The sequence below is a fragment of the Notechis scutatus genome, chromosome 4 (genome assembly GCF_049901735.1).
Source record: "Notechis scutatus isolate UNSWTSFEM ecotype Mainland chromosome 4, rNotScu1.2, whole genome shotgun sequence".
Classification (NCBI taxonomy): Eukaryota; Metazoa; Chordata; class Lepidosauria; order Squamata; family Elapidae; genus Notechis; species Notechis scutatus.
The window spans coordinates 94,730,492-94,755,726 of NC_142012.1; the positions used below are offsets into that span (position 1 = coordinate 94,730,492).

A 25,235-nucleotide genomic window follows, 5' to 3' on the forward strand; every position below is an offset into this window, starting at 1 on the left:
AATGCAAGAAGAAAAATAGGGACCACTTTGGTGGGAAGGTAACAGTGTTCCATGTGCCTTCCGCATTTAGTCATGCCAGCCACATGATCATGGAGATGTCTTTGGATAGCGCTGGCTCTTCAGCTTTGTAATAGAAACGAGCACTGCCCCCTAGAGCCGGAAATGACTAGCATGTATGTGCGAGAGGAACCTTTACCTTTACCTTATGCTTATTTTTAATACAAGGTGGTCTCTTAATCAGGATTGATTATTGGTTCTGCAAGAAAGGGACTATTTTATTTAGACTTATTTGTGGTTAGCCACATAACCAGATGTTTAAACTGGATATGGCATTTGTATCCACCTATTGAATCCTTCCCAAGGACCTGGAATAGACAGATGTTACGATTCAATGGACTTAAAGTACCATTGCTGGATGTAAAGAACTTGGAATTTTGCACCCAAGGCATCTATTGCTATTGATTATACCTTTGCTCTCTTTTTTTGCCATGGTTGTTCTATTTCTATGTGCAGGTTGTTGTATATTCTGATTTTCTCCCGTTCTTTCTTTCTATTGTATTGTCTCCAGATACAGTTATCCTGGAGGCAATATCTAAAAAAAATTTAGTCTTTCTTATTGACGGTTGTTAAGTCTGGGATGTTATGTGGTAAGCACTTATCTGTTTGCATTCTAAAGTCACAGAGCACTTTAGTGTTGTCTTCTTTATGTGACTAATCTATTTTGTGGTCCCACCAGTTCTTGATTGCTGACAAGTAGTATTTCTTTGCAGACATTCTAATACACTGTTGTTGCTATTTTGTCATAACATTGCTTGTAGACTTCTGTGTGGCTTTCTTGCAGCAGCTAACCATGTGGTCCACTGTTTCTTCAGCTTCTTTGTAGAGGCAGCACTTACCATCTGTTGCTATTATCTCAATTCTGGCTTTGTGCACATTTGTTCTTAAGGCTTATTTTCTTAAGGTCTTGTGCAGTTAGAACTATCCCTTCTGTCTCTCTACAAGAAAGGGGCTATTTCATTTAATTATGTGTGTGGGTAATCTTAATAATGGGTAAACTTAATAATTCAAGTCAAAATCAAAATTGTAAGATTTATTAAGGTAGCAACTAAGAATATAGGCAGTTGTCAATTAATTTTCACAAAAGTTAGTGTATTCAGATCTGTAAATATTGAGAAAGTCCCATAGGTATTGCTCTGATGGTTCCAGTCAAAGTTTGCATGAGAACAGATTTTTCCCCCCATAAACCTTCAATTTCAATCGGTAAATCCAGTATTTTGTAATGTTTATAATTGTTTTTCCTCAATCCCAGAATCATCTGGAATAGCAACATCAATGATCAATCAATTCTTAAAAAAAAAAAAAATTTCTTAAATGCCTATGTCAAGGTTGAACCCCTTTTGAAATATTAAGGTCTCATTGCTTTTCAACTTGTCAAAGAACTGGGTAAGAAGGAATGCAGACGTAACAAAAAGACCATGAAAGGCAAGAACCCACCAAGGCCACTCCGACAGAAAAGTCAATGGTTCTCAAAACAAAAGGATGATTCCTAATTAGACAATGTGACCAACCAAAAGTGGGAAAGAAAGAAGCTATTGTTTAAGTATACATGCATTGCGCGGGGAAAAAACAAAGTTGGTTTTGATTCTTCAGTACCGAAAAGGTGTCTCCAATAAAGTTTTACTTTTGGGATTTCAACGTTCCTGAGAGTGCCTACTTTTATTTGGTTCACAAATCGAACACCTGACATTTCTGTTTGGATCTTAAAGTCCCATAGGATCTTAAAAGTCTCATTTTCCAAAATCTCCTCAACTTAATGGTCCTACTCAACACATCACATTGAGGTGTCAAACTCAACACATCATGTTGCCATCACATGATGTTTTGTGACATTTTCCCCATTCGCAGAGCTGGGATGGATGTGGCCTGCACATGACACATCTGGCCCGCAGGCCGCCAGTTTGACAACTCTGGTCTAGTGGTTCTTGCTACGTTTATGTTTAAACCTCTGGCAAAGTTTGCAATAAGGAAATTTGACAACTCGGTCATGATGCTGTTCATAATCAGCTTGTGAAATTTTGCTGCAACCCCTCACCAAATGGTCAATTGTTTCATCTTTCTTTCTACAAAGGAGATATTTACTATCATTTACTACATGTTGAATTTACACCTTTGTGCAATTAATTGGCAAAGCTTTTCCTTGAGCTGGTAAAATAAAGCTTTAGTTTCTTTAACAGTTGTGATCTTAGCCAACCCCAATGTGTTGTTTTTTTAAATTGGCTTTTCTTTCTGTATCCTTCAAGTATTGACCGTGCATTGCCTTTTTCTTCCAGTTAACAAATCAGTTTTAAATTGTTTTCTTTCTATATTCAGCCTTCACCTTTGTTGTTTTCAAGAGTTTCCCTTTTTGACTGCCTTCAGCAAAGGCTCTTAGCTTCTCTGAGTGTTTCCATTCAGGCCATGTTCTTAATGTTGTCATTCAAGGCAGGTTTTTCTTCCTCCACACTTTGTTTCACCTGTTATCCTAGAATAAAAACACTACCCTTTGTGCAGTCCTTACTTTTGTACATTGTAATGAAGCTCACCAGCTAAGGTTAGAGTTAGGTTGGTGGATAATGTTAGTTTCAGATGAAGGAAACACACTGAATTTATCAAATAGCTTTTCATTTTGATTAGCTGGACCATTATTTTGGGTCTAGAGTTTTGAACATATTCAAAGTAAATAGTTATTCCCTAGACATGTTTCTGTAGCCTCCATTTACATTTGTGCCCTTTCTCCCACTTATTAATAATTGCTTTCTTGGAACATGTATCCTTTTGTTGGCAAAACTGAGGCAAAACTGGAAACCGAGTGCCTCTGTTTGTCTTTTTTAAACATCATTTTTTTTTCTATGAGCAGCTGATAACTTGATTCTTTCCACTTTTTTGAACATATCTGGAAAGACATTTTTGTTATTCTCATAACCCTATGCAGTACCCTGTACAGTATTGCCAAGTTCATTCCCTTGGATATCTGAACTGTTAAGGATATTTTAGCCAAACATTTTGTTAAAAATAAATATTATTTTTATTTATTTTATTTATTTATTAAATGTAGATGCCATCTCCTTATTGAACAAAATTATATTCCTGTGTTCCAAACATGGAGGTCAATTGACCAAGCTTCTATTATTCCTGTTAAACCATATTTGCCTTCTTGTTCTAAGATTTCAGTTCCATCATGTTTTTTCCCCATGTTCTAAGCAGCAGCGTAAAGATAAGGAAGGCTGTGAGCTTTGTGAATCAATATTCTTCTTTTTCTAAAAAAATATAATAATTTTTGAATAAATATTTTCCAGTAATTAAGTAGGCTTTTTGAAAGCAACATTTCCATTTCCTTTTTTCAGTGTAAAGACATGTATCTGAGATTTTTGTCTTCAATCCCTGTAGGTTTTAATTTAAAGCCCTTTGATCATACTTACCAAGCTCTGACCAAAGACATTTTTCAAGTAATTCTGAAATGCAAGCAATTTCACATTTCATGCCAGGACTTCAACATCCAGATAATTTGGACCATGGTCTCAGAAATCAAATCTCTCCCATCAACCCTATTTTTGTAGCCAATATTCATTCACAACATGTCTTTCTTCCTTTCCAGTTTTATTACTTATGACTGCAAGAATGGATACAAATTTCTTGAATTCACTCCCTAGATCTGAAAGGCTATGGTCATACATTTATAGTCATATTGTCATTTGTCTCCACATGAATTATCTGGAAGAATAAATATTGAGTGATCTAACAGAACAATCTGAGGTCAATCACATCACTGATTCTTGTTCCTAGTAGACAATACATTTCATATCCCAGTGGGTCCATTCTTTATATTTATTTTGGTTTTTCATAGCAGTGAGCCTCCAGCTGCCAATACTTTTACTTTTATATGGAATGCAGCTGTGTTCCTTCTGCAGTTTAGGCAATCACCATTCAGTTTCCCCTTGTGTAGTTTGTCTTTTTCTTCCAGATATTTGTTTGTTTGAAAAGTCTGAAAACTGAAAACTGTTTGAGCGGAGTATAATTTTGCCTCTGCTCATCATTTTTCCCAGTTGTTCATTTGTTTGTCTTCCTTATGGAAAGGGACTCCCATTATCCATCTTCTCTTTTTCATCTAATAAATCTTTATTTTCATCTTCAGCTGAAGTCAGATCTCAAATTGATCTAACCCTCTGATTTATTCCTCAGTCACTGCTGTGATGTTGTGCTTTCTATAGATATATTCTCTATCATTTTTTAGGAAGAGACACAAACTTGCTGCAAGGATTATGGGCTTTACTCTAGTCTTATGATTTTTCTCCTAAATAGATGTCCCAGTAGAATAGAGGGAAGGGCTATAGTCTGAAAATATAGCTCACATCAGAACTGTAAAAAATTAAGAATGGCTTAAGCCTTCATTATCTTCCTTCCTTGCTTAAACGTTTCTTGTGTAGTTTCCTCAACACGATTACACTGGCATCAACAGTTTACCAACAAGCAGAAGATATCTCCATGTAGAATTGTTTGGAGGCATTACAAGAAATGATTTTTTTTTTAATCCTATATTCCTTGGAATACAGACCTGGTGAACTATCTCAAGGGACAAAGAAAGTATCTGCTATAGTTTCCCAAAGAATAGAATAGATAGTCCTTGACATTTGATCAGCTGGGACCAAGTCTTCTATCAATCAGTGATACAGTCATTAAGTGAATTGTGTGCAATTTTGCAGCATTTTTCCACGGTCATTAAGCAAATCACTGTAGTCTTTAACCAAATCTGAAGCTAGCTGGGAAGGTGGCAAATAGTGATGATGTGATTCAAGGATGCTTCAATCATCATGAATACCTGCCTATTACTAAACACCCAAATTGTAATCATGTGATTGCTATGACAGTTGTAAATACACTATTGTAACTTTGCAAGGTTGCTAAAAATGGTTGTAAATTGAAGATTATCTGAAAGTGTTTGAATGTGATTGTGATTCCCATAATCTTGCCAGTGCAGTTTGTCATCACCACAATAAAATATTACTTTAGCAGAAAACAGATTGTAACACATCATTCTTTTCCACTTGGCCACAAAGTTTTAGATACTGTGCTGCAAAATAACTTGGGAGCATTCCTTTCTTTCTCTATACTAGTTCAGCACTACTATAACAATTAATTTTATACCAGCAGCTGAAACCTCTTTTATCATTGTGGTTACAGTAGCCATATAAAAGATTTAAATCTGGATAAAAGGCAAAGTAGTTGTATGAAGGAGTTACCATGCTGTTTCTCACCATGTTTTTTTTCAGGCCCCTTAGAAACTAGAGTGTGTAAGTGAATTAGTTGTATGAAATATGAGTTTATGTTTAGAGGAATAAATAAGAGTGCTTATTTCCTCTAAGAACACTTTATGTGTTCTGTATTCAACCAACATAAATCAACACTTTTCTTTCAATTTTGTTGCCTTTATATTAAGAACTAGCCAGTCAATCTTTGTTTCAGTTGTAGATCATTTTAAAATATATACAATTACAACCATTCCAGGAATAAAAATGTAAAGTATAGAATAGCATAATAACTTTATTATGGGGATTACTAACAACGAATGGTAAAACGTACACCAAGAAATAACTATAAAAGTGTATTATTGTTGATATTGAAATGGTAAAGAATAAATTATGGTGATATGGTATAAACATTAAAATGAAGTGCCATAAAATAAATGAAATGAAACAAAAACCTTTTATATTTATATTTATATATATATATATATATATATATATATATATATATATATATATATATATATATATATATATATATATACACACATACACATACACATACACATATACACATACATACATACATACATACATACATATATACATATATACATATACATATACATATACATATACATATACATATATATACATATACATATACATATACATATACATATACATATACATATACATATACATATACATATACATATACATATACATATACATATACATATATATATATATATATATATATATATATATATATATATATATATATATATATATATATATATATATATAACATAATATATATATTTTACATAGTTGGCATATCAACAAAACTATATAATATTGAGATCTCATACATTTTATGTTTAAAGAAACTCAACAGGTACCATAAGTAGTCTACTTGAAATTATAGTAATTAGAATTTAAAGTCTAAATAACAGACTAACACCGGTGTTTTAGGGGTTATTTATACAAAACTGTAAAACTTTCTGAATCTGGGGTAGTCTAGTCTATAATTTAAAGTTTTTGGAAACCTAGAACCACTGAAAGTGAAATTACTACTCACATGGAAAACCTACATGAGTAGAAGAAACTTTTTACTTATATTTCAATTCATGTTAGTGAATGTTGGAATAAGTAAAATGTTTAGAACACTGGTAGCATAAAAGTAATAAACTAGCATACAAGTATTTGCTCTCTCTCTTTAATTTCTCGCATAATTCAAATAATGTTTTGACATATGTTTGTTCCTGATGGCTTACACCCAGTAGTGGGATTCATCTTTTTTTACTACCAGTTCTGTGGGCGTGGCTTGGTGGGCGTGGCAGGGGAAGGATACTGTAAAATCTCAAGTCATAGGTGGTATATGCCGGTTCTCAGAACTACTCAAAATTTCCACTACTGGTTCTCCAGAACTGGTCAGAACCTGCTGAATACCACCTCTGCTTACACCTAGAAATCTTATTACTGTACCTTCCAGTGAAGAGATTAAAATTACACACACACACAAACACACATCCTCCTCATATTCTCCATTCCTCCTCAGGTTCTGGTACATCTCCAACTTCTCACACTTCCTCTTCCTGATGTTTCTGTCACTTGGGACCACTACACCTATTACCATTGCCGTCTTTTGATCCTTGTCTACTACCACAATGTCTGATTGATTGGCCAGGTCATGCCAATCTGTCTGGATCTGGCAGCGGAATGGGACAACTCATCACAGCCAACTCGCCATAGCCAGCTCACCAACTCACCAGAGTAGCCAATTTGATATGGAGAAACTTGCCACAGGCCAATTCAACAATTTCATTTATTTAAAATACTTAAACAAATATTTTAAATTTTGTCATTCACATTTCATTTTGTCCCTCCTTTTGCATCCTTCTTTAATTATTCTATTCCACCATTTCCTTCACATTATGTAACTTTTGTCCCACAGCAAGTTGTCCCGTGGCAAGTTGGCTGTGGCAAGTTGTCCTAGACCCATCTGGCAATCCCACAGGATCTTAGCTCCCCCATTTTCCACAGATGTGCAGATGTTCCTGAACAAAATCCACTACTTTGTTGTGCCATTCAGTGTATGTTCTTCCTGCTTGTATCTTACACCCTGCTTATTATATGTTGGATTGCCTGTAATATCACTGTATATTCTACATCTCAGCTTCTGTTTAGTGTGGTAGACCTGCTTCTGTGTATTTAGCATCTTCTGCTTCAAGTATATTCAGTCCCTCCCAGGTCAGATACTGCAATCTCATGACCAGGAAAGCAAGTCCATGAAATCCTAGTGTCAAATTGCTCATTAAAATGGAGCTTCAGTGCTCAAAGCCTTGGACCATCTCTTTCCTGTGAAGAGAGAACCTCTTATTTGATATGTTGCTTTTTGTGTGTGTGTGTGTGTGTTTCTGTTCAAATTACTTAAACTTTGTACAGTTAAACTTGTTCTGTTAAGTTGCTATGTTTAATTTTTTCCCCCATTTTACTGTTGTGGCTCCCCCAAAGTAGTCCCACGGTGAAATGAACAGCAAACCATAAAGCTTAAGTTCTCCTTACCTATCAGTTTGATTGTTGCCTCAGGATTCTCAAAAGAACAATTTGTCTAGCAACTGGTCATTGCCTGACACTTGGCAAAGCATATCCTTAATCCCCACACACTTCTGTAGTTCCATCAGCCAACTTCTCTCTGATCTTAGCCTCTAATGTTATTTTCCGGTGGGTGGGTGGGTATGTCCTCTGTTTTTCACAAAGCACGTTCAGTGGCTGTTCATTACTTTGCATTATGGTGGGAGTAGGGATTGTCATGAGGAATCTGTTGGCTTCTTCCAACATACTTAGCCGATGGTATTTTTCTTGGCTTTGGTATTTGGTCTTGAAGGTTGACTGTAGCTCATTTGTCCATGATTTTATGCCCCATGTCATCTGCTGTGCTTGTAATGGAAGGGGTGTCAGTGAAGTTCCAGTTTCAGGTGTTGACCACACATCCAGTTCTTCAGGATCATCTTGAGTATGGGATGTAATGTGTAGTTAGTACATCTCAAATTAGTGAGAGCAGATTCCTCTTCATTATGTAGGTCTTCTATCCATTCATAGTTCCCTCATATGATTCATATATCCCCTATCATTAGGTCAACTCTTAGTGGTACAGTGGTTAGAATATAGTACTGCAGGTTTCTTCTGCTGACTGCCAGCTGCCTGCAATTTGGCAGTTCGAATCCCACCAGGCTCATGGTTGACTCAGCCATCCATCCTTCCATGGTTGGTAAAATGGGGACCCAGATTGTTGGAGGCAATATGCTGACTCTGTAAACCATTTAGAGAGGGCTATAAAGCACTGTGAAGCAGTATATAAGTCTAAGTGCTACTGCTATTAGATTATCAGATTGTCCTGGTTTTCAAACATATGAATTGGTATGTTAATCTGAGCAACATCTGGGCCACAATAACTTTCTTAGTTCATGTTTCTGTCATATCTGAGATAGGCAGATGAAGTGGTAGAGGATCTTTGCCCAAGGATGCTTGCTGGTATTGAATTCCAGAATCCCATGTCAAAGGGTGGCACTCCAACCACTACATCATCCATCTGCTTCTAACACACTGCATACACACACACACACACACACACAACTCGCATGTGGGTAGGTTTGTTGGTTGATAAATTTATATGACAGTATTTGCTTACAATAAGTAGCTAGCAATTGTGAAGTATTTTGCATTGTAGACTAATCTTATTTTTAAAAAAATCAAATTTGTTAACATATAATTCAAATATAAATGTATGCAAAGACATCATTTTAGTACATTTTTTGACCTTTCATTTTTTTCCATCCAAAATGTCTATCCTGATTCTAGTCCAATTACACAAAGAATGTATCTATTCTTGATAATTAGCCTTTGCAGTTGAACTGACATGTTCTATTTTAACCGAAATACAAAAGCCCTGTGAAATCTTGTTTTGCTGATAGTTGAAGCCAGAGAGGTTACCATGATAGAAAGTTTGAAATCCACAAACTATGTCAGGTATTTTTGAAAAACTAATTTAGGTTGAGTTTGTGGCATTCCAAAGATCATAGATTTATTAATGCCAAGCACATGCAGCTGAAATTCCTAAGGGGAAGGGAGTTCTTTGATTTTAAAGTTCTTAAGTTTATTTTATTTACTTGTGGAGATTTCCTTAAAATAATTGATTGGGCAAAGTTGATTCTATTCTTGAGAGTGTGTATGTATGTGTGTGTATGTATGTGTGTGTATGTATATGTATCTATGTGTATAACCAGCCCAGCACACCAGTGTGTGATCGGAGCTGCCGTCTCTCTCTATAAATACTGATGCAGTGGCTCAGTGGCTAAGACACTGAGCTTGTTGATCAGAAAGGTTGGCAGTTCGACTGTTCGAATCCCTAGCATCGTGTAATGGAGTGAGCTCCCGTTACTTGTCCCAGCTTCTGCCAACCTAGCAGTTCAAAAGCATGTAAAAAAGCAAGTAGAAAAATAGGGACCACTTTGGTGGGAAGATAACAGCGTTCCATGAGCCTTCAATCATGCCGGCCACATGACCATGGAGATGTCTTCGGAAAGCGCTGGCTCTTCGGCTTTGTAACGGAGATGAGCACCGCCCCCTAGAGCCGGAAATGACTAGCAGGTATGTGTGAGGGAACCTTTACCTTTAAGTCAAGAACTATTTGAATTTCTCTTCCTCCTGGACAATTTTATCAAGACAGCAAGACATATAGTTATCATTAACATATGGAACTGAGGAGCAGTTTAATATTTTAAAAATAGCTAAGGTTTGTCTGAGTTGGCAGCAATTGCATAATTAAAATGGAGAACTTTACCACCCCACCTTTGTGAACATCTAAATTCCTGATCATGTTGAATTTTGATCAAACCTTCATCTGGGCTTAGGGAGTAATATAGCCACAAATTAAAAGCTGCAATAGGTCAAATTGGGGGTGAGGCAAACTTACTTAATAAAGTAAGTTGAACACTCCCCAGAAAAATGGTTTCAATCAAAAAATATTTTTTTAAAAAAAAAGAAAAAGAAAAATGGTTTCAATCAAAATCTCAACAGTGTCTGAGACAGGCCCTAAGGGAGATGTAATCCAGCTTTAACTAGGCAGGAACGTTTGAGATAGAATGAGGAGCACGGAATATCATGCTTAGAAATGTTAATAAAATAGCTTTCAAACTAGAGGCAATTCTTATAGACCCATAACAAGGCACCATATAAAGCAAGCTCAAAACAATTACTTTGTATCATTTAATTGTTGCAGGAATTAGCAGTCTTCCCATGGTGACTTGTGTACTTAACGACTACAGAATGCAAGTTTGAGAGACTCTTTGATGAAGCTTGCTCGATTAATTATCAGCAGGTAGAAGATTGGAAATGGATGTCTAGATCCTTAAAGCCCCGCACCTGGTCAAATATTCTCTGTTGAATGTTCTATCTAATCAGAGAAGTTTTAAACTTGTACTGTGACTACGAGTGCGCTTATAACTGTGGAGTTAAAAGAGCTTGTTCAGGAAACAGTGTCTAACTTTCAGAAGCGAAGTAAATTAAATATGAGAATATATGTCATTTATTTTCCTATTTTCATTCCAATTCAGTGATCATTCCAGACAAAGATCTATATGTATTTTGGGGTGCATTATTTTCATAGTATGTGTTTTTGAGCACATTTGTACATTTATGGTCAGAAGCGGTCCTGGGATTCAATTTTTTTCACTACCGGTTCTGTGGGCGTGGCTTGGTGGGTGTGGTAGGGGAAGGATACTGTAAAATCTTCAGTCAGAGGTGGTATTTGCCGGTTCTCCGAACTACTCAAAATTTCCACTACCGGTTCTCCAGAACTGGTCAGAACCTGCTGAATGCCACCTCTGATCAGAAGTATTGCAGAATGAACAAAAGTATTGCAGGATGACCATTCTGGGTCGGTCACTGGAACAAAAGGTTTATTCTTCCACGTTCATCCTCAGGGAACTTCTCTCACATGAATGAAGGCTAATGTTTTTTGTCCCTGGATAATGTTGTAGGATCCAATCTGGGTCAGAGGTTTAGTCTTCTGAGGATACTTTCAGACTAGCGCTGGAGCCCATCCTTAGGGAACTTCTTTCTAACCAGAATATGTGCTTTGCGTAGTATTGTGTGATGCCTGATTGTGTATGGCTTTTTACTTGTTGATTGGGGTGTTGATGGCTGGCTATTAAATCATTGGCTGTAGTTTCCTTGTCCTTGGCACCTAAGTACCTAATCAGCACTAAATCAGCATTCCTGATAAGGGGGCCGTACCTGCTCAATCAACAATCTCATTAGCAGCTAAATCGAATGCATATCCTTGTTCTTTGCAATGGGAGGCTACCAATGAATTCTTGTCTGACCACTTACTTGGTTTTTTACAATATGGTGGTTAGCTTCTAGCATGAGTCTAAAAGCTTGGGAGACTAAAGCTCTGGTCCCAGTAACTGACCCAGATTAGATCCTGGAACTTCTCTCCCTTCAGTAAATGTGCACTGGACTATTCTATGTGTTGGTAGTCTTTGGTGTTTAAATTCTATATAATAAACTAGCTCGATACCTGTGCTTCGCTATGAATCTATGTGATTGGGCTTAGTTTTTGGGGAGGAAATAAGGAAAAAAACACTTCTGCCTCTGCCTACCAACATCCTTCAGTATTCATCTGGCTAGCATCCTGTCAGTGTGTGAGAGAGTTGAGGGCTGTTTGGAAACTGAAGCAGTATTTGCTGTATGAGCAAGAAGGAAACAGCAAGGAGCCTGGACGTGGCTTAGATCAACTGTTCTGTACTAAAGCTGCTTGGTGCTGTAAAACTGAAACTGAAACTCCTCTGCTTGTGTTTTGCATTTGGAACAGACTTCTTTTCAGGTGGGGAGGGGGAGTAGAATTCCTCAGCATCAGAGTATGTTAATAATAATATAAAAAATCAGGGCTGGGTTTCTACCGGTTCTGTCCACCTCTGTAGAACCAGTAGCTCTGAAGAGCAGCAGACATAGAACCGGTTCTGTCTGCTGATGTTTTTGCCCACCCGCCTACCCGGGCTCTTACATGATCTTTATTTCTTGATTTTTCAACTTCAGCTGCCGAACGAGGCACAGCTGCAGTTAAAAGAACAAGAAAAGAGGACTGTTTCAAAGGCTGCATCTCTGCACACAGCATGCTGATGACGATTTACAGGCGAACGGCTCACAGCGTGCAGGGAAGCTCGTAAATCCCGAACCGGTAGTTAACCCTGTCATATCCCACCCCTGTACAAAATACTAATACTATAATGGTCATTTCGAAAAATCCTTTCTTAGTGAGCATCTAGAAGCCAAGAGGAACATATGTGGCAAATTTCAAGTTGGTAGGCTTTTCAGTTCTGGAGATTTTGTAATGATGTGTGAGCGGTATTTTGCTTTTATATATAGAAAGATTAAGTTAGCAATAATATGACTGAAAAAAAGTTCTTACTGGTTTTTAACCCCTGGAAATAACGATAAAATTGGATAAATGGATAATCTTACAATTTAATTCATTTTGTGATGTTGAAACTGAACATGAATTAAAATGGAGGCAATATAGAATAACTTTCTGATAACTTTAACACAGCAATTGTTTTGTACAATAAGCTTCCATTTGTATCACTGCTTCTCTTTCCTGACATTCCTTTGTTATTTCACCACAATAAATAGAAATGCAACAGCTTTTTTTTCCCCTTTCAGGAGAAAATATGTGCATGTCAGGGAATTTACTAATGTCCTCCTGTGCAAAACCCACCTGAAAAGTTGCAAAATACTGGAAACAGTATTTTGGGATTTATGAAGGACCAACAAGTAGAACAATCCAAACCTCTTTGTGGAAATAATATTCTTGTATTATTTGTATTCATTTGTATTCAGGTATTTATGTACAGAGGGGTTATATCTGCATATCTAGTTCCTCAACATTAAGAATGTTCATCCCATCTCGGTTGGGTAATTGACTGAAGCTTAGCTTAACACTAGTATTGCAGCTTGTAAATTTTCAAGATTGCTAGCCAGACGGAAACGTAAAGATTTTATTTGTGTTTTCTTACTTCACCCTTTTTTGACCCATATCCAGGACTAATATGACCACTTATTGATTTTCTTCTAGTTCAAAATAGCATTGTGTAACTAAGTGGATATGAATCTTCCATCCTGCTTGTTGCTTCCTACTGGTTCTAAGATTGTGAATTTCCTTCCTTTGTTACTTCCAAATTGTTACTTCACAGAATAAAAGACCAAACATACAGCATAATATATTTTGATACTACTAATGGAATATTATTAGAAATGACATGCTTAAGACCCTTAGGAACTGCAAGTCCTTCTGTGAGCATTAATGTTCTTTCAACCATTAAAAATGTTTGCTTTCTTTCAGTTTGAAGTTTGGCTGGGACCTGACTGAATTGGGATTGTAGTGATGTGGAAGTTTGAATTAAATAGGAAACATTGAATTGTGTTGTAGAAGCTCTATCCTGTTTAACTGCACAGCTCTACCACTTTAAGCATAGGACCAGTAACAAGATTTATTACTAAGACAGGATAGAATATAGTCTTTTGACAGCAGGCATAGTTTTCTTCTAGAGGATCAAATTAATACATATTAATACATAATTCAGGGGAAGAATCTTATGTCCTGTAGATGCAGCTTCAACCTTGGAAGAGTTCTGATTAACAATGTACTGTTCTACCTGTAAGTACGGAGTAATGGTTAGACTTTTGCAATGTTTCCTATAAGGGATTACTGTTCCATACTAGCAGGCTTGAAGACCTGCATTCCTATTGGTCCGGAAGAGCCGGGCCGTGATTGGACGTTGTGGAACACTCTTTATTGGCTCGTATAGAGCTTGCCGCAATTGGGTAAAACCAAGCGCGGCAAGCTCAAAAACCTGTCATTGGCTGCCTAGCCGTGGCCAGTTCTATAAAAAGAGCAGCCGCGGCTAGGGTTTTTGTCTCAGAATCTATCTACCTAATAAAGAACTGTTGTTCACTACTCGAGCCTCGTCTATCCATGGGACCCACCGACCATACTTAACAATTACCTTTGAAGACAATTTAGAAATCACAGTTGGTGCAAAATGCAGCTGAGTAACCATAATCATTATCTTACACCTACTTTATATCACCTGCATTGGTTACCAGTAAATTTCTCAATACAATTTGGAATCCTGATTTTGATTTATAAAGCCCTATATGTTTATTTCAATTTGGACACCACCCAATGAGCAGTTCACAAACGAGTATGTGCACAGCCATAGAAACCCAAAACAAGGTGACATCCAGGGGTAGGACTCTACCAGTTCACACCTATTCGCTAGAACCAGTTGTTAACATTCTAACCAGTTTGGAGAACCGGTTGTTAGAAGAAATTTCTGGCCTAATCCTATAAGGCAGGCAGGCAGGAAACATTCTGGTGTTGCTGACAGAAACTGCTTCTCCGTTAATCCTTATTACATTCTTGGTGTCAGACATCCAGAAATCCTTCGTTCCAAAACAGTAACTCTGAGCCAACATAATCTCAAAGTGCTTTATTAGAACAAAACATTCTAGCATCATCCGGTGGAATTTCAGTACTGGATTCCTACCAGCTCATCCCACAAAATTCCACCTACCTCCACCCCCTTTTCTACACCTCATTAATCACATGAACCAATGATCTGCATTCTCAATTCTCTGCTACGCCACTCTCTGTGACCTTGAACTAATAACTCATAATAATATATATTTTTCCTAAGAACATTTCAATACATCACTTCCTCCCTCTATGGCAATGATGAATTCCAGAGTTGACACTTGGCAGGACTACACTTCCTGTCTCAGGAACTTCTCTGGAGTTTTCCCCCCCTCCTTTGCTGGTACTTTGCTTGTGTGGAGTGACCATTCAAAGTTACAATGGCACTGAAAAAAGTGACTTGTGACCATTTTTCACACTTATGACTGTTGCAGCATCCCCACAGTCATGAGAGGCCAGGCAAGGAGATGTGTGCCTCGATGTGAGTGATATTGAGTTGGCCATGCCCACCAACTAAGCCACGCCCACAGAACCAGTTGTTAAAAAAATTGAATCCCACCTCTGGTGACATCCAAGCACAAATAGCAAACAGCCAATGAGCCCCATCTGTCTTACCCCAGGGCAAGGAACCACAATGATTTAACTGAAAGGTTCTTGCAGAACAATGCTCTCCAACCATGTTGAACCATTTGAGAAATTACTCCCAAAGAAAAACTGCTTTTATTACAGTCCATTTATGTGAGATGAGAAAGGCATTGTTTTCACTTATGGCACCTATTCTTTTAACCAGCTTTCTTTTAGAAGTTTGATTCAGTCATGTCTGATTCTCAAGGACTACCCTTCAAGTTTTCTTAGTAAAGTTTTTCAGAAATGGTTTAGTATTGCCTGCTTCCCAGGAATGAGCCTAGAATTGATGGTCTCCTAGTTTTTAGCCTTATGCCTTAAAGATTACACCAAAGTCTGTTTCTAGAAGTTAGTGAAAGCTAAATTCTTACAGATGACTTTTAGCATAAGATGTTTCTGATAGCTATTCATTTTTATTTTATTTTTTTAATTGCTGCTGTTGAGTTTATGATTTTGGATTTCTTTTATTTATTTCTTTTTAGTTTTAACGTTATAAGGATTGTGGATGAAATTAATTTCCATGTCTATTTTAGTTATTACTGGTTTTTACTGCCATCATTTTCACACTATACCATAATAGTATAACAAAATATACTATAAGTATTCTGTTTTATTTTACTGTCAGGTTCCCAGGAGTTCAAATGATTCAATCGCATCCAAATTTAATAAGAAATAAGTTATAATTAATTTCAGTGTTAGCTTCCAACAAGCTGATTTCAAACCATATTTTATTCAACTGACTTGTCTAATGTAATGGTGTACAACTAGCATTTCTGGCCGAGATAAGTAGAAAGTTCTCAAATTTTTCCTAGTTGTTCTGACCTCTGAACAGAGCCCCATTATCCATTATTTTTAGACCTTGTCCTTTATTTTCTAAATTAACTGAAATCTTTTGTGTATAACAAGGAGAAATAACCTATTTGCATAACGTCTAATCCTTCGTTAAAAATGTGCTTCTATTTTTTGAAATAACTTCTTCCTTGTGTCTAGTTGTTTTGACATGCAATGCCCTAGAGTGGCACCCTGAAAGGAGGAGTTGAAATAGTTTATGTCCAGGATTTGAAGGGTCTGTGGATATTTTTTTCAGCCCTCTTTCTGGCTCATGCAGTATACAGGTGCTCCATAAAAGACAGACTAGTTAACAATTGTTTTTTTTCTCTCCTGCAGCCCTAACTATCCGTTGAAATTTGTACCTGCCCTGTTTGATTGCTGTACCAGACCAGACAGTTATACAAGTAGAAATGACAGACTTATTAATTCTGTCTCTAATATTCTATTGTTGAGATTGTTGAAGAATAAAAAATTGGCAGCAGCAATTAATTAATGCATATACATTAAGAATAGAGAGTAATTGACTCAACTAATTTTTCTTTATGTCTCTGTGTGCACAGAGAAATGCATAAAGGGATTATGTGAGCAATGGAAGTATTATTTTTCCTACTTCCTTTAAATCACATTTTTTTAAAAGTAGCTTATTCACTTAAAAGAAAAGAAATAGGTAGTTTAAAGATTAGAAGAGCAACATTTACATATTCTATGCATAACACTGAACAGATACCTCTTTTGCTGATGAATCCAGAGCCAAAAGTAATCACAACTTGTGCCTTTCACACATGTTCTGCCAGTACCAGATGGCATCCTAAACAGCAGCAGTAAATATATTTTCCATTTCATTAGTTGTAAACAAGGCAAAGAACTTTTTCTGAATGATCTTAACAAAAGACAAACAAGCTTACAACTCCCACTTTCAACAGTGAGAATTGATTATTGAATTAGTTTCCACAAGAGGCAAAAGCAAAACAAGCTTATTAGCCCACTGCCATTTCTGTATGTATTACTTACATAGAGAGAGAGAGAGAGAGAGAGAGAGAGACTTTGCATCACATTTGAATATAATCTAAATTTTAAGGCAGGCTGGAATAATTCAGGGTAGATTTTCTTTTACTTGCCTCAGACTAGATTAAAATACGTACATGAAACTCCAGCCCTGATTTACCATTCTGAAACATCTTCAAACATAAATAGTGTAACTAAATAATAAAACAAATAAAACTTTGTTTTGCATTAAACACAGTAATGGAACAGGACAAAGGAGGAAGATTATCTGCATTGATTGACAGGTTTGTCCTCAACTGAAGAATCAGGCCAATATCATTCACTGCAAACACAGTAGCTCAGAAAATAGCAATCCGGGAGAGAGAATTTTAATTTTACAATCCATTCTATTCATTATTAACATATCTCTCAAATTTTAGCAATTGTATGACCATGATTTGTGCACTGTTTTAGCCAATGGATTGGTTTAAGGCTGTTTTCATTTATGATAAACAACAGCAACAAGCTAATCTTTTCACCTAGGCCTGGCATATGTGTGCTATTTTGGAAACTGTGGTTTCATCCCTCAAAGTGGGTCAAATAGCTTGCCCTCTCCATCACTTTATAATCCCCTCATCCCAGAGGATTTAAAATAAGTAATTCTGATTTCTTTGTGGCTGTGTTTTCACAAGTCAGCAGATTTGGTCACAAAATAAATCGGATGAAACACACAAGAAGCACAAAATTATAGGTGCCTATTCAGATGGAGAAGTTTCTATGTTTGATGGTATTTTAGGCATTGTGGAATTTTCTGGGAGACTTGCATTGTGCTCTCACCCCCCAAAAAAGCAAGTGACCTGCTGACATTAATATCCTCTGCCATGAAATTAGGGTGGTATTATTCTCTTCCTTTGTACCATCGTGTGGCTCCAGCTTTGCAGGGCCATTCTAAGACTTGGTCTCTAGTTTGTCATCAGGGTTAAATTTCTATTAATATCTCATCTTTGTTTGCATGGCATGGCTGACTGGGAAGTTAATTTAGTGGAAATGTACATTAGGTTGTTTTAAGAATAATCCTCTTCAGCCCCAGGGCTGATTGGGTTTAACAGTTCAACACCACTTTTTCTTCCATAGAGTTAAAAGTGGCATGCAAATGGAGACTCTCAAAATGCTGGAGGTGACACGTATCATTACACCAGGCAAACAGAAAATCTAGTGTAACTATTCCCTGGGGACAATTCAGTGTCTTGAGGGTAAGCAAAGGAATGTAAGTGTGTGTGTGTGTGTGTGTCTGTGTATACATTTGAGGTGCTGCAATTTGCACTATCAGATTGCAATAGTTTGACTTAGCGGGTTTTCCCACATGGCATCTTTAAATTACTTTAGTCCCTTTCATAAATCTTTTAGATCTATGAATGTATTTTAAATCTCTTTCTGGATTTTAATCCCTTCCTCTGACTTGGCCATGGTAATGTCTGGATTATGATATTACTTGATAATTACTTCAGAATCTATAATATTGCTAGTAGTAGAAGGTAAAGATTTTAGATTCATAGCTGCATTTTATAATTTAAAGGCTACATACACACAAACAAACACACACACACACACAGAGTACATTCTCACACATGCACCATCTGAATTTGACCAAGTGAATGCTCTATTCTGTTAAATGGAGCATCAAATGGATACAATTCAGCATTTATTCTAGAAGAGCACAGTATTCAGTATGATGCATTAATGGAAGTCTTTATAGATTATTTCCTGTGTGATGGAGATACAGAAAAGTCCTTATCTGAACTGCATTTAAACTCCACAATTAAAGGTCCTTCAATTCCATGGAAAGCTATCCTGACACAGCCTAGTGAAATCCTGTAAAACTGGTAGTGTGATCTTTGTAGGGATTGCCTTGTAGCAAATATTTATGATTATATATTTATGATCTTGAATTCTTCAAACAACGATTTACACAATATTATCATTTTGGACTGGTCAAGCTTTAAGCAAAAGGAAATTGTATGCGTTCTCAAATATATGAAGATAAGAATTGCATACAATGTTTATAGTGGAGAAGACAATAGAAAATACTATGCATATAAGCATTACATAAATTGGCCTCACTAATATTCTCTTTTAAAAGTGGAGATATTAAGTGTCTTTTTTCTAAAAATACAGGACATGAATATCATACCAGCTTTGGTTTGCTGAATATCATACCAGATTTGGAATTTGTAGTAAAAAGTCGCCTACCTAATGAAGTAAGCAAATTAGGAATAGCATTTATACCTGCCACAGAATAAAATAAATTTGTAAGTCCTATTTCTAACTCATTAAGATTCAAGATAGATAAGATTCTTGATAGATAAACACAAATGAATAAATATTTTAAACTTTCTTGATGTTTAAAGTAGAAATGATTTAATCTGTTTTATCAGTACTCCAGATTTACTTAATAGTAACAGGGAAGCAAAATTATAGCTTTTAGAATTTTTCATAAATCAGTGCTTTTTACCATACAATTAAACATTGCAGTTGATTTGTTCTGAACATGAACATGAAATAACAACTTTGTTTCAAAAACACAATTATATCAAATCAAAAATTATATTTTGCTCACTGTAAAGGTTTGTATTCTCAGTGCCTGTCTTATGTCCATCTGAATAAAAAAATATATGTTATCATATTTTTCTGGCATTTTTTAAAAATCACGTTATATTTAAATTCCTTTAAAAGATTTTAAGATTTTCTAAGTGTGTACTTACAAAGATAGTTGGTTTACAAAAAATAAAATGGCTTGAATAAAGACTAAGTGGGGATGGAGTGAAAAATACATTGAGCACACTTTGAAATGAAATTGAAATTCTGAATTTAGAAGCAGTATGATTAATAAAATATTGTGAGTTCAGTTAGTGATATAATAGAAATAAGCAAAGAATGAAGCGCTTATGACTGCCACTCTAAATTAATAGCTTCACAGCCTTTATTTTGTAAATCACTGGACATATCAAACATAAATTTACATGGGAGAGAATAGATAGCTCTTATTCCCTACTCATTCTTTCCAAAATAAATTGCCTTGTTTTCTTTTCTGGCTCTGCTAAGAATCTATGTTGGTTTATTTGTGGCTTATATATTCAGAAACTTGATTATACACTTAAGAGCTTTCCACGTTCCAGTCTTAACTCTCATGGACAAACCAGCCAGCAGTGAAGCTGATTGAAGAAATAAATCTGCAGATTTAAATATTGTTCTCCTTTTTTGGACACTAGGATGATGATGTAATTTTCTTTCCAGGCTGTGTTTATGATATATTTGATGGGTTTCCTTTCTTCTTTACCTGTCCTGAGCTGGTAAAAAAAACCAAAAAAAACAGTAGCAACAACCTCATTCCCTCATTGTTTTACCATTTTAATGAATCCTTAACTTGGGCTAGAGAGACTAAGTGATAGAACGCTTGTCGATTTTAACTTGTGGTTGAAGAAAGATCTATTTAATGATCTTGTAGAAAGAAAGCTCAGTTTTTCAGTATTCAGTTGGTGAAGTTGTTAAAATCAGTAGATGTAAAGGGAAATGATCAGAGGTAAAATATTCCTGCCACAGTGCATGGTAACCAGTTTGGAGGGCTGTTACAGAGGTGATATTCAGCAGGTTCTGATCAGTTGTGGAGAACCAGTAGAGGAAATTTTGAGTAGTTCGGAGAACCAGCAAGTACCACCTCCCCCATCTATTCTCTGTCTCCCAAGTCCCAGCTGATCTTTTGTTGTCCTGCACAGGAGAACGAAGCTGGAAATCAGGTTAGTGGGGTGGGAAGAGAATGGAGATTTTACAGTATCCTTCCCCTGCCATGCCCACCAAGCCACTCCCACAAAGCCATGCTACGCACACCAAGCCATGCCCACAGAACCGGTAGTAAAAAAAATTGAATCCCACCACTGGGCTGTTACTCTGAAATGGAGCACGGCAGGTGAACATGACGGCACCAGTCAAGCCAGCAGGAATCAGGAAAGATTAGTTTTGGCCCATAACTGGGAAAAATAGGCACAACTTCCCTTCCCAGAGGGTGTGAGCGGGTGGGTAAAGAGTGAATTATTGAGCCCACAATTGAGCCCAACATTTCTGTTGTTAAGTGAGACATTTGTTAAGTGAGCTTGGCCCCATTTTACAACTTTTCTTGCCACAGTTGCTGAGTGAATCACTGCAATTGATGAGTTAGTAACCCGGTTGTTAAGTAAATTGGGTTTCCCCATTCGCTTTGCTTGCCAAAAGCTTGCAAAGGTAACCAAATGACTTTGGGACACATAAGTATGAACCAGTTGCCAAGCATCTGGATTTGATCACATGATCATGAGGATGCTGTAAAGGTTGTAACTGAAAAACAGTCATAAGTTGAGTAGTTTTTAAAGTGCCATTGTACACTTTGAATAGTCACTAAATGAACTGTTTTAAGTTGAGGACTACTTGTATATTGTATATATATATTGTATATACTTGCATATTGCCCTTGAGAAACAGTCAATGGCCCATTCTAGTGGTAGGGCAACTTGGTCATGTAGATCATACTTTATTATCTGGAATTCAGAGTAAAAACGAATAGGAGGGATTGAATATAATCTCTGAAGGGTCCTCTATTTGGTTTATTAATTAGTATATACTATCGACCCATGATGGCGAACCTATGGCACGCATGCCACAGGTGGCACGCAGAGCCATTTGTGCCGGCACGTGAGCTGCAGGTGAACTTACCTCACTGGGCATGTGCGCACCTCACAGCTGATTTTCGGCCAGTTTGAGGCCTTTTTCGGCTTCCCAAAGGCTTGAGGAAGGCTTCTGCAGGCTTCGTCACTTCCTGTTTTTCCAAGCCTTCCTCAAGCCTTTGGGAGGCCGAAAATTAGCTGTGAGGCATAGTGCAGGTAAGGGGGCAGTGGGAGTGGGTGGGGATTACGCATGCATGCATCGGGGGGGTGGGGGCACGCACATTGCCTTCTGGGTGCTGGCACGTGAGTGCGAGTGGGCAAGTGCACACAATTTTTGGCACAGGAGCCCAAAAAAGGTTAGCCACCACTACTATAGACAGAAAGTTTGGTTAGTCTTTGGTGGTTAAAAAAAAACAAAAACAGACTCTGGTAGCAGTTTCTCTAATGAAGCCATTTTATTAAAATGCATACATTTATAGATTGTATCTTTCTGATTTGTTTCTCAGGATAGAGAAACTATTACAAGTGAAGAGGGGGAAAAGGGCAGGAAGTAATACAAATTCCATTCAAAAATGCAAAGTGTACCATATTTCTGATGTACCATATTCACATTAGAGGGCAGAAAAATCTAGCGCATTATAATAGATCATTAAATAGATCATCCAGCCAAAATTCTCTGGGGAGAAAGGTGTTGTAAAAAAACTTTCAACAATGCTAATGATTAGCATTAGCAGTAACATGGATCCTGAATATAAGAAACACAATGACATATTGCTGTTGAACTTTTGCTATTTGAGTTTCAGAAAGGACTTACTGTATTGATTTACCAAGCTTTTGATTTTTTTAAGTGTTACTATTTTAGTTTTTTTATATTTTTATGCCTTTAATTGTTTATTGATCTTTTCACTCTTACCAAACCATTAAAGGATTTTTTTTTTTTACAGAGATACATTTAAACAAAAGAATAAAAGTGACACACTTAGGAAACTGCAAATCAGAAATACGATCCTGATGCGGAATTAACCAAAAGGGGAATCTTTTTAACTATTTGAAAGATAATGCTGGATATCTTTGATCTGGTCTTTCTCCAATTAAAAGTCTTTCTTGAAATTCTTACCACCACAGTGCATATAGGTTATATGATAGTTAGATTAGCATATAACTAGCCTATAAGAGTAGATATATATCTATATCAATATTGATAGATAGATATAAATATATAGATATAGATACTTTGATATATTGATACATTAAAAAAACCTAATGCTATTTTTAAAATATGTATATAAACAGCTTGTTAAAAGCTGTTAAAATAAATGATCTGTTGGCACTGCAATTTTTTAATTCTCTTCCTTGCTGGGTGTCCAGGAGGAAACTGGCTTAAAGAGAAGGCAGCCACATTTCTCCCACTGAATTAAGTAGTTCTTTCTTCTAATTTCACCTCTAAATTATGTTCTCTTGGATCCTGTTTTCAAAGTATTAAAAGAAAGGTAGGGTTACAGGTGTCTTTTAACTTCCTATTTTGGAGGATTTTAGGTTTTTGTTCATTTGAGAGGATTAAAATTCTCCATGGATGCAGTTTTGTTCTATGGAGGACCAGAACTATGTTCAGCTAAGAATGGTTATTGTCTTTTTTTTTTCTTTCTTCAAACTTTTCAGTCATCACAGGTTGGGACAGGGGTTGCAGAACAATTTGTATCACTTTTCACTTTCTGTTCCGAATGCATTATCAACTTAGCTCACTGTTCTATTCATTCTCCTATTATGAAACTGAAAATGAGATATCTTCACATTTCTCAATCTAACTGTTGAGCACAAAGGAATTGTTAAAGCATACTTAACATCTCTGTGTGTCCAGTAGGCACTTGTGTAGTGAACCATTCAAGCTAATACATGGAATACATATCCCAGAACAATGAAATATCTTTGAGCTCTGCAGTGATTCAGCCCATTGGACTTTCTCAGACAGGAAATGCTGTTAAAGTTGTCTTGCTTGATTCAACATTTGCTTGAGTTAACATGGTTATCCAGGCCATAATAATGTTCAGTGCATTCTTCAGTTCTAACTTAAAGTTACTGTCTTGATTCTCATTTTCTACCATGATTTCTGGCTCCAGATTAGCCAGAACTATAGAGATACATGATTCGTTCTTTGTTCTTTGGTTGCAGTACTGACTTTTAGTTATATTAAAACAGCTGTATCCCCCAAACATTGTTCAATTCCAAATTCAAGAACCACCACAGGTAGTCTCACTTAACAGCCAGAATTAGGCCTAGAATGTTGGTTGTAAGTCGTGGTAGTTGTTAAATAGGTCACCATGTGACCAGACTCAGTTGTTAAGTGAACCATGAGATCATTCAGCAAATCTCATTCTTATAAAATGGATCCATTCTCCTGAATGGGTGCTTTTTATTGGAAACCATCAAAAGTGTTAGAAATTGGCAAAAAAAAAATTGCTGGAAATTGTGGTCATATGATTACTTGAAACATGATCACATGACCTTGGAGCTGGTGCAACAGTCATAACTTTAAGGACAGGTCATAAGCAATTTTTTTGAGTTCTTCATAACTTAAAATAATTATTAACCTGTAATTTGTATATCTAAGGTTATGGGAATTATATAGTATCTTTTTTACCTGACCCAAGTTCCTGTGTGATATAGTTCTGAATTTTTAAAACTTGAATATAAAATTCTTCCTCTTTTCTCTTTGAATAATATCACAATAAGTGCATTTTCTTTCAGAATAGAGTCCTATAATTCTTACATTGAGAATTTTTAATTGATTTCCTATCTCATAAATGTACTAAATTCTCTCTGTGTGTCTGTCTGCCTCTGTCTGTCTGTCTACCCTTTATATATCTGGCTTCTGTCAGATAACATACAGGTGAAACTCGAAAAATTAGAATATCGTGCAAAAGTTCATTTATTTCAGTAATGCAACTTAAAAGGTGAAACTAATATATGAGATAGACTCATTACATGCAAAGCAAGATAGTTCAAACTGTGATTTGTCATAATTGTGATGAGTATGGCTTACAGCTCATGAAAAAACCCCAAATCCACAATCTCAGAAAATTAGAATATTACATGCAATCAATAAAACAAGGATTGTACATAGAACAATATCAGACCTCTGAAAAGTATAAGCATGCATATGTACTCAGTACTTAGTTTGGGCCCCTTTTGCAGCAATTACTGCCTCAATGTGGTGTGTCATGGAAGCTATCAGCCTGTGGCACTTCTGAGGTGTTATGGAAGACCAGGATGCTTCAATAG

At 36.4% G+C, this 25,235-nt stretch overlaps 1 protein-coding gene across 11 annotated transcripts in view; it reads left to right on the plus strand.

The window, feature by feature from the left end:
* PCDH15 (protocadherin related 15) overlaps window positions 1-25,235 on the plus strand; it is a 755,413-nt gene that overhangs the window by 291,021 nt on the left and 439,157 nt on the right. Inside the window, exon 2 of one of the 11 annotated variants that reach the window (XM_087964121.1) lies at window positions 18,397-18,515. The exons of the other annotated variants lie outside the window; for them this stretch is intronic. The gene's annotated coding sequence lies outside the window, so the exon portion shown is untranslated. The remainder of the gene's footprint in view (window positions 1-18,396; window positions 18,516-25,235) is intronic. 11 annotated transcript variants of the gene reach the window in all.